Raw genomic sequence first — 12,068 nt, forward strand, 5'->3', positions numbered from 1 at the left:
TGAACTACAATGGTAGCCTTCTTGGGTTTCCAGCGTACAGAGAGAATATCATGGATATTTGCCTTCACAACTGTGAATTCAATAGCTTATAATAACTCTATGTATCGATCTATAAATATGTAGATTAGATACATATAGATAGAAATAGAGATAGATAAATAGGTAGGTGGGTAGGTAGTTAGATAGATAGCTTCTGTTTCTGTGGAGAACTCTAATACAAACCCTACATTGTTTCATGAGATGGAATAATAATTGGAGTAAGCTTCAAAGTAAAATATTGACAATGCTTTTTTATTCCAAATTATAATGACCTCAAGTATCTGTGAGAAAGATGTATTAGTTTATGTACCTTGATGGTACATGAGTATGTCTGCCTTCAGTCAGCCTCCTCCAAAGGCTCACATGATGTTGTCAGAGCCCTAGCTCTGTATCTGAATTCTGATTATTTCTCATTTTCTTTCTGTTATTGACTTGCCTTTAAATGCCAGCAAACGTTATCCATTTGCTAATATGTACCTGCTTGGATTCCAAGTATACAAATTGTCACTGATAAAAATAAGTCACTGATACATATGCTGACTTCAAAAGAAACTTTTAAGAAAGATCCCTAATAATTTGTTTTTGGACAGGTGGTGATAGTGAACTAAGGCTCTAACCAAATAATTCTGTTACAAATTATCATAAAGTATAGATGGAGTGTTCTCTGATTCTCAATCACATCGATGTAGAAAAATTCTCAAAAGAACAAATATGGGTTGTGGGGAGATAAACATTTTTGAAAAACCGAGATTAATTCTTATGACATATGGAAAATATATAACAAGTAGAATGATGTCATCTGCAAAAGGGACACAACATCCACGTACATGCATAAAGAGAGTCTTGAGGGAAATCTTGAAGAGTCTTAGGAGTTCTCTGAAATTACAGCTTATGTTTTGTATTTTTTGTATTTTTTTGCTTCTATTTGGAGAAGGGATCAACACTTATATCTGTGTGTCCATTCCTACTATGATGAAGTTTCAGAGAGAATAGTTTCTGCAAATGAAAGTACTATAGGACAGCGTGACATATTAACAAACATATAGCTATTTTAGCATATGAAAATTGGAACACTCCAGTTTTTGCAAGTACCTTAAGAGAAACACATATTTTATGACATAAAGTAAAATTTGTCAACGCCACAATAGAGTAATAAAAGTAAAGTTATTAAACAACAAGAAATTATTCCTTTTTCTGATTTAGAAAAAAGGATGTAATCCTTAATTTTAGGCAAATTAGTGTGTTCTTACAAGTCCATATAATTAAAATATTGACCTTACCTCTGTTTTCTTTTTCTTTACATTTATTTCCTCTATTCATATAAACCTTGAAAATATTTATTAGTTACAAATATTCACAAATCATAGCCAAGCAATATAGAAAATTACTTACATATAAACACTTTTATCACATTTATGAATTATTAAGTAAATGTCACAATAAAATTAGAAACTTTAAAAAGTTACTTGATCAAAAATTATTGAATTCAAGTTGAAATGACACAGAATTATTAAGTAAATGTCATAATAAAATTAGAAAACTTTAAAAAGTGACTTCATCAAAAATTATTGAATTCAAATTGAAATGACACAAATTATTAAGTAAATGTCATAATAAAATTAGAAAACTATAAAAAGTTACTTGATCAAAAATTATTATTGAATTCAAGTTGAAATGACACATATTATGAATGATACCATGTACTGGTGTTAATTGAAGTCTATTTTCCATAATAATGAAAACTACATAGTGATAAGCAAAAAAAAAATTCCATTATATATTTAATTAGGTCTAACTAAGGACATCAGTGGATATACGTTGAAAATGTACCCCATTTGATCTATTCCACTGATACGTTATAAATTATAAAATTAGACAAAGATATTTAAAGAGTACATAATCAATTTAAATTGTTTTTATTTCTTAATTACATCTTCTTTATATGTATTCAAATATCATACCGAGATAGTTGACAATCTAGTTTTACAATTATGGGTTTTAAAATGACATCCAGTTTGCATTGCAGTTCCAAGTGGATGAAGAGAAAATGGGAAATAAATGAATGCTCACATTTTTAGGCCATCATGGTAATTTTATTTCAATTGCCATACAAATAACAAAAGTTAAACTTGTCCTAAAATTTGGGTTGGAGATGTTAAATATTATTTGGACAATAAATTACATAAAAACCATTTCTCTCTCTCTCACACACATACACATACACACACAGATGCACAAACACACACACGAACTCCCCCTCCCCAGAATCTATTTGCTATAATAGCACACGGAATATAAAGAAATGTAGTTCAGAATAGAACTTCATTGTATTATATTAAGTGAAATTCACAGAGACACAGAAAGACACACAAAACAAATGTTGCACGTTCTCACTCATCTATGGGAGCTAAAAGGCTTATCTCACAGAAGTTGGAAGTAGAATAATCCATACTAAAGGCTAAAAAGTGTGCAGGGGTGAGAGTGGAGGATGAAGATAAGTTGATCTTGTGTTCAAACATACAGTTAGATAGAAGGTTTAAGTCCTAATATGTGATAGCAATAATACAGTAACTATAGCTAGCAGCAATGTATTACGTATTTTAGAGTCAGTAGAATAAATAACTTGAAATATTCCTGACATATAGAAATGAGAAACACTCAAGGTGATGGATTCTCCAAATACCCCCCTACTTGATCATTACACATTCTGTGCATGTGACAAAACGCCACAGGTACCCTACAAACATGTAACATATTATGTATCAATTTAAAAAAAGAATAAAAAAGAAATGTAGTACACATTGTACTGTAAGTTTTCCTACTTCAATTTGCAATGTTGTTTTCCGAATACATTATATGTCTTTCCCACATATTTCTATTTTTTTTCTATTGAAATAGCAGTGATAGTTAAAAACTGATAACTTTATATCCTATTTCAGAGTGTGTATGATGAGTTCAGCATTCATTCCCGAAAATTACCATACCATGTTCTCTAAAACATCAAAAATACAGTAGAAAACTCAATTCTTATTACATCTAATGTCTTACTAGATCTTCTGTTTACCTGCTGGTTTTTTCTTAGTCTAATTTCTGTTTACTACTGGCATCAAGAAGTCATTGAAATATTCTATGGAATTATTTAAACCACAGCCTGAAAATGTTTTACTTTGTTGTGCTTCTATTTGGAATTGATGTAAATGTTTCAGGGCAGTGGTTTCCACTCCTTTGTAGAGGTTACTTTCTATAGGTAGCAGAGGTAGTGCTTACAGAGATTTCATTATGCTTTATTTCAACTTCCTGCCAAGCAAATTCTCATACAAACTTCTTTGAAGCCTGTATTTTCTTCCTTAATATTGTTCAAAGACACGGTATAATAAATTTTCTGAAAACACAAGTTATGAAGCTCAGCTAAGGAAATAAATAATAAAATTTAAAATCCCTGACTAATGCAAGATGGTACACATTCTCATATACTAAATGTTCATTTCATTAAAGAATAATTTATTGCTAAACTCTGAGTTATTGAGAATGAATTCAAATATGGGAGATCACCAAGTATTCCCAAAGTAAATGAAATTCAAAGAAGCAGTGTTGAAGGAGTAACATTTCTGCAGTTGAAGATCAGTAAGATTGATTAACCAGATTGAGAAACAAATTAGCAAATTCCAGAGGGTAGATTGGAATATGATAAACAGAGGACAGCTAGACTTCTTCCTGGCAAAACTAGAGTATCCAATATTGTAAGAATATTAGAAATCAAGGGGTGTTACCAGAGGTGTAGCTATTTGATAAGCGATGATGAGTGACCTCTACACAATATCAGTTATTATTTATAGTTTTCAAAAAAACATGTATTATTCCTATAGGATAAATAACCTCTTGTTACCCTCATATACCCAGCACAATCACAGTGTCTGAAACAAAGAAATAGCCAGAAAAAGCATAATGTGAGTAAATGAAGAAATAAATACAGAAATAAATAAAGAGTTGAATAAATTAATGAGATGAGGTATTTTAGTATAATTATTCTGGCAGCAGTAAAACATTTTAAATAATTTTTGAAAGTGCCCAAATATTTGAAAAGCATATGTACATTTAAATCGTCCTTGAATGTTAGACATATGTGAATCAATATCACAAGTTCATAAAATCCATAGCAGATGCACCAATATCATTTCTTAAATTTTAAAGTTTAGAGAAGGTATAAACTTTACCTTTTCTAAACTTTGAAAGGATGTCATTACTAAAGGCTTATTTTTACCTTCTATCAGTATAAGGAAAAAATAAAAACTGAATTCAGATTGCTTTATTTAAATCATTTTAGAATATAATTATAGTCTTAAAACATTGGCTGCACTTTCTAAAAATTACAGAAAAGTAGAAGAAAATAATCAGTCCCTTTGTTTAACACAGTGTCTACATAAAATTAAACCAACATTATATAAAGTTCTATATTTTTCCTTCAACAAATGAACAAATTTGGAGAAACAACAAATGATGAAGACACAGAAAACAATTGAAGCTGCAATTTTCTATCATTGTATATGATGGTTTTGTGTTTTTTTAAATACCAAGTCGCTATAAAATGAGTCAAGCATTATATGCTGTACTGATTATTTATGAGGAAGAATATACAAATAAAACTGATAAAAAACTAAATACTTGTATAAATATATTTAAAAGTTATGATTATGGAAATAATGATACATATGAACAAATTAGTTACCTCCTGAAATTCGTGTGCATTCAGCCAATGTTTATTACAATTATTTTTTTTCTATCTTGAACTAAATAAAAATTAATCCAAGTATTTTCGGTAAATGATTACAGGATTTGGCTAATGTTCATGTAAAATTTCAGAACACCTGTATATTATATGTCATCTTTATCAAATTGGAAGTATCTGTATAGACTTGTGGATATCCACACACACATCATTTAAAACTTGTGTGTTCAGGCTGGGCGCAGTGGTTCACATCTGTAATCCCAGCACTTTAGGAGGCCAAGGTGGGTGTATCAGGAGGTCAGAAGTTTGAGACCAGCCTGGCCAACATAGTGAAACTCCATCTCAACTAAAAATACAAAAATATTAGCTGGATATGGTGGCGAGCACATGTAATCCCAGCTACTAGAGAGGCTGAGGCAGGAGAACCATTTGAATCCTGGAGGTCGAGGTTGCAGTGAGCCGAGATCACACCATTGCACTCTAGCCCAGGCAACAGTGCAAGACTCCATCTCAAAAAAAAAAAAAATTGTGTGTTCATACATATACACATACATATACATACAGCTCCTGTCCAAGGAGAGGGTCTGAGACCAGAAAAAGTCTAACAGCACTGAGTCCAACTTCTCTTGCCATATCGTAGCTTTCATATGCCAATTTCAACTAAAGAAAAGACTCCTCAGAGAAATGGCTGATTCTAAGCAAAAGTTCAAAGTGATACTGGAAACACCATTTGTATCAGACGCCCAAATATGCTAAAAAAATTATGGAGACATGTTGAAAGGACACAGATGTCCGCTTGATAAAAGCTACCACTGGCCAAATTTAGAATAATTTTAGCTTCAATATAAACACAACTGGCTCCCTGTTTCCATGGGTTCTACTTACATCTGTGGATTCAACAAATGTAGATCAAAAATATAGAAAAAAATTGTGTCTGTACTGAACTTGTAAATAGATTGTTCTTATCATCATTGCCTAACCCATACAGTATAACAACGCTTTACCCAATATTTACTTTGTATTAGCTGTTATAAATAATCTAGAAATAATTTAGAGTATATGAGAGGATGTGCATATGTATATGCAAATACAATGCCATTTTATATCAGGGACCTAATCATCCATAGATTTTAGTATCTGAGAGAATTCCTAAATCCAGTCCCATAGGGATACTGAAGAATGATGGTAGTCCCATAAAATTATAATGGAGCACATATAGAAACCTGATATATGGAACTTGATATTAGTATTGCAGAACAAGTTAGGGACAATAATTTATATTCTGTAATGGTGCTTGGACATTTAGTTTTCATATTAAAATATACATATATAAATTTAAATACATATACATGTTATATGTAAAATATATTTATATAAAAATATATTTATGTACTTATATATAAATAAATATATACATGGTTTTGTGTAAGTATACTTTATGATATTTGCACAATGATGAAATCTCCTAATAATGCGCTTCTCAGAATACAAAGTAATGAATGGCTGCATTTTATTTTAACATAAATGCATGGACATGAAACAAAAGAAGTGTTACGTAGGCTTTATATCACCTTTATTCCCAGTGACACTGCCCAGAGGCAACAAATTTTAACTTTCTTATTTTCTTGGTTCATCTGTAGCTTCCCTGCATTGTTTTACATATAGATATACATGTATATGTTTACATTATATATTATATAAATATATAATACATAATTATATAAACATATGATATATATTTATATTATATATAATATATTTTACATAATTGTGTGTATATGTATAGGTATATATTTACATATATTCTATTTTTTGATACTTGAACTTTGGACAATTTTAATTATCCAAATAAGAAAATTAACTATTATGACAAAAGAATTGTAAATAAACCCTATTTCTCCTTAATAATATCCATAAGATTTTCCTTAATTTCCTCTATTCGTTGCTTTAATCTTTTGTATAATATATTTATACCTTTCTCTTAATTAACTGCAGAGCAGAACATTTTGGCTAAGGAAAATGAGCACATTTTCATTCTTAAACTGTTTTACATCTCTAGTATGTTTCACTAACTTTCAAATTCTTCTGATTGTTTTTGTTTTTGCTTTTACCTTGTCAAGCTGAATAACTTTTATATATATAAAAAACCTTGTTTCCATGCTGTATTTATATGTTATATCTTGACAAGAAAAAAGAAATAACATAAATTTATTATTCATTACAGAAACAACTAGAGTAATCGGACCTGTAGAAATAAACATAATATAATGTTTTTTTCATTCAAATGTGTTCTTAGATGTAAATTAGGATTATTTCTAAATGTAAAGAACAGATTTTCCTCTCACATTGTTGCATTTCAGATATCTCAAAATCGTCCATATTCTTGTTTGCTTTCTATTTACACCATGTTTCAAATATATTTTTCCTGAATTTTTTTATTTTTTCTTTCCTGTTGACAGAAGTCATATGCCCTTACTATATTGCTAACATCCAGTTTCTTAAGATCACATTAGCAGTGCACAGCAACTATTAGTCGATTTCTAAGGAAAGAGGGCTCATATGCTAACTCCACGGTCTTGGCAATTTGGGCCAACAAGTCTGACTTGCTGCGCTCCGCGTCGGACTTGCTGCTTTCCGGAAGTGCGACGCGGAGAGCAGCCAGTCCGATGTGGAACGCAGAAACTCAGACTTGGAATGCCATGCATCCAACAGTCCCACAGTGGACCTGGATGTAATTGCTTGTCTTGTGAGGCCTAATCATCAGCATGGTCGCCTCCCATTGTCTTCATCTCTTTTTGACTTTCTAATAGAAGAAACGTAAGTCGAGACTTTTGGAAATGTTTTTCATCGATTCCAAAATTGTGGAATACCATATAACCCTTTTCCCATTCCACGTCAAATCCTGTGTAATAAGTGTAGCACTACTTATATGTTTCTTCTTGAGTGACCCCCTTTTGCTTTGTAGTGCTTCCTGGATTTATAGCATAGCTAAGCTCAGCAGAGTCTTCTTTGTTCCAACTGAAATCAGCCATTTCTCTAAAGAGACAGTTCTTTAATGGGACATGGTACTTGGAAACAGGTCTAGACACTCACAGTCCCTGGATAGTGTTCCTCCTAAGCAGGTTTAGTGGACAGAACGTAGCAATGCCTTTGTTTCTGAATCACAAATTTACATTATTATTTACAATTCAAATTCAACAGTGCAGGAGTCTCATCCCCTTAAGTTTTTTGATTTTACTTTTTAACTCTTCTCTTACACTGAGAATCTTGGAACACAGCAAGTCAGACGTGGAACACAGCAAGTCAGACACGGAACCCAGCAAGTCATTATTATGGGAGAAACAAAGGAAGAAACTAAGAGAAGCAATAGCAATGTCTGAGACATGTTCTATTAATTAAATATTGCAATAACAACACACCTATTCTTTTCTTCAACATTAGTTTCTCCCAATCTGGGACTCCTTGTTCTTATTTAGGGCCATATTTCTCAAGGCTTTCCTTTTCTGGTATTCCTGAATTATAAGTCTCTTTCTTGAATCTGATTTGTATTTGAGAGAATGCATTCTTTTCTCTCTCATTTTTTGTCTCAAAACGAAATGCTTATATTTCAAAATATCTTTCTTTTTCTCTCAGGTTTTGTACAATTGCTGAGAATGTATGGATTTTGGTTCAATATTATGTTTTCACAAACACTATTTTTCAAAAACTAGTGTTGCTAATGAAAAATGTGGTAGAATTTCTGAGTTTTATCTTTTGTAGATAAACTGTTACTCTAAAAATTTTTTATCTTTGTGCTCTAAATTTTCTGAAAAAGATGTGTCAAAGATGCCATCCATTTTTTATGAATCATGCTGTTTAAAATTCAGTAAGATCTTTCAATGTGAAGGTTTGGGAATTTTCCTTCACTCTGCAAACTTTATTATTATTATTTCTACCATGTCCCCTTTTCTCTTTTATTTTCTATATTTATTTAGACAACTTGCAAACTTCATAGATACTTGATATGGTTTGGCTCTGTGTTTCCACCCAAATCTCATTTTGCCTTGTAATTCGCACACATTGGAGGAGGGGCCTGAGAGGAGGTGACTGAATCATACCAGCAGACTTCCCCCTTGCTGTTTTGTAATAGTGAATAGGTTCTCATGAAGTCTGGTTGTTTAAAAGTGTGTAGCGCTTCTCCCTTCTCTTTCTCTCACTGGCCATGTGAAGATGTCCTTGGTTCACTTTCACCTTTCACCATAATTATTAGTAAGCACTCCCCACTGGGCCATCCACCACCCAGCCATGCTTCCAGTACAGCCTATGGAACTCTGAGTCAGTTAAGTGTATTTTCTTTATAAATTACCCAGTCTCAAGTATGTTTTTATAGTAGTGTCAGAATGGACCAATATAGAAAATTAGTACCAGAGAAGTACTAAGTGGGCCATTGCTATAAAGATACCTGAAAATCTGGAAGCAGCTTTGGAACTGGGTAATGGGCAGAGGATGGAACATTTTGGAGAGCTCAGAAGAAGACAGGAAAATGAGGAAAGGTTTGTAACTTCCTAGAGACTTGTTGAGTGGTTTTGACAAAAATGGTGATAAGTGACATAGACAGGCTAATGAGATCTCAGATGGAGATGAGGAACTTTTTGGGGACTGGAATAAAGATCACTCTTGATATGTTTTAACAAATATATTGGTGACATTGTGCCCCTGCTCTAGTCTGTTGAACTTTGACTTGAGAGAGATGATTAGGATATCTGGCAGAAGAAATTTCTAAGCTGAAAAGCTTTCAAGTTTGACTTGGCTGCTCTTGATAGCATTTGCTCATACTCATGAGCAAAGAAATAATCTGAAACTGGAACTTATATTTAAAAGGAAAGCAGAGCATAAGAGTTTGGAAAATTTGCATCCCAGCCATGTAGTAGAAAAGAAAACCCCATTAAAAAAAAAAATCAAGCCAACTGCAATCATTGGCATGAGTAAAGAGTAGCCAAATGTGAATAGCAAAGACAATGGTGAAAATGCATCCAGGACATTTCAGAGACATTCACAGCAGTTTCTCACATCACAAGGTTGAAGGTCCAGAAGACAAAAATGATTTTTTGGGTCAGGTCCATGACTCTGCTACTTTGTGCAGCCACAGGACATGGTGCTCTGTGTCCAAGCCATTTAACTTGGACTGGTCCCTCCAGCCATAGCTAAAAGGGACCAAAGTACAGCTCAGGCCATTGCTTCATAATTGCAAGCCCCAAGCCTTGGTGACTTCCATGCAGTTTTAAGCCTGTGGGTGTGCAGAAGGTGAGAATCGAGGCTTGGGAGACTCATCTAAATTTCGGAATATGTATGGAAATGCCTGAATGTCCAAGCAGAATTCTGCTGCAGGGGCAGAGTTCTCATGGAGAATTGCTACTAGTGCAGTGTGGAGGGAAATTTGGGGAGGAGCCCCACCCCACAGAGTTCTCAATGGGGCACTCCCTATTGGAGCAGTGAGAAGAGGGACACCATCCTCCAGACCTCAGAATAGCACCATCCATCTTGAAAAGTTGCAAGTACTCAATGCCAACTCAAGAAAGCAGCCTTGGGGGCTGTATCCTGCAGAGCCACAGAGGTGGAGCTGCCTAAGGCCTTGGGAGCTTGCCTCTTCCATCAGTGCTGCCTACATTTGAGACATAGCATCAAAGTCAATTAGTTTGGAGCTGTAATATTTAACAACTATCCTGCTGGATTTCAGACTTGCATGATGCCTATAGACTCTTTGTTTTAGCCAATTTTTCCCTTTTGGTATGGGAGAATTTACCCAATGCCAGTACCCCCATTGTACCTTTAAAGTGACTAACTCATATATGATTTTACAGGCTCATATGCAGAAGAGACTTGCTTTATTTCAGATAAGACTTTGGACTTGGACTTTTGAGTTAATGCTGGAATGAGTTACTACTTTGGGGGATGGTTGGGAAGGTTTATTGTGCTTTTAAAAGTGAGAAGGACATGAGATTTGGAAGTAGCCAGGGAGAAATAATATGGTTTGGTTCTGTGTCCCCACCCAAATCTCATGTTGAATTTTAATCCCCACATTTTGGAGGAGGGACCTTGTGGGAAGTGACTGAATCATCTGGAAGACTTTCCCCTTGCTGTTCTCATAATAGTGAATTTAATCTCATCAGATCGGGTTGTTTAAAACTGTGCAGTGCTTCCACTGTCTCTCTCTCACCTGCCATGTGAAGATGTGCTTGCTTCCCCATCATCTTCTGCCATGATTATGCTTCCTAAACTCTCCCTGGCCATATTTCTTATACAGCCTTCTGAACTCTGAGTCAATTAAACCTATTTTTGTTATAAATTACCAGTCTCAGGTATGTCTTTATAGCAGTGTGAAAAAGGACTAATATAGAATTCCACTGTGAAACTTCATCTCAGAAATGGAATATATAATGTTTTCTTGAAGAATTTTTAAAAGAATGAGAATAAATTTTATATATACTTTACATCTTACACATGATACATACTAAGTAATGTTGAAAACACATTTGCACTACCAAAAGAGGTGATGTTATATTTATAATTTGATATATATCTAAAATTTATCTCATGTAATAAAAGAGTAAATTTACATAAAAATATTTATGAACTGACAAAAATGTAAAAAAGTGCATAAAATCCTTTAAAAAATTAAGAAACAATTGGTTCTCTCTGATAACACATGCAATAAGTTTAAAGGAAAGACCAACAAGAAAACTCACCTGAGATCTTAAACAGGGCATTTATTACTCAAATGACTTCACCACTTTCTTATGGTTGATCTTCAGCCTTACAGAATCAAATACATGATTTTTGTAACACTGAAAGTTAATTATTTTCATGGAGGAAGGCTCATAAAATAAAAGCTTATAACAAATTGTAAGATATCTAATAAGCTTGAATACCAACATACTAATTTATTCTTATAATAATAATTGTTAAAGGGATTAAGAGCCTACTGAAATTTTTAAGGGGCAGTGTCTCTCAAGGTAATTCAAAAACATAAAGAAAATCATTAGCCAATTACATCACTTCCAAAGTGAAATCAGTCTCAGTGACTAACTGGTATTCCCAAAGATTTTAACATCTCCGTCAGTCTCCACATTAGGTACAATTTTGGATATATAATCTTAAAGATTCAAATATTCATATTACTAAGGTTTTGTCCTCTACACGAGAATACTTGCATCAACATTATATATTTATCTATGTACTTCTATTTAATTTTTAAACAATGATATAAAATTCTATTTTAATGGAAATTTTGTTTTACAAGTCATATTATTAACATATAAAATAA

Source organism: Callithrix jacchus, chromosome 21 (genome assembly GCF_049354715.1).
Source record: "Callithrix jacchus isolate 240 chromosome 21, calJac240_pri, whole genome shotgun sequence".
Taxonomy (NCBI): Eukaryota; Metazoa; Chordata; class Mammalia; order Primates; family Cebidae; genus Callithrix; species Callithrix jacchus.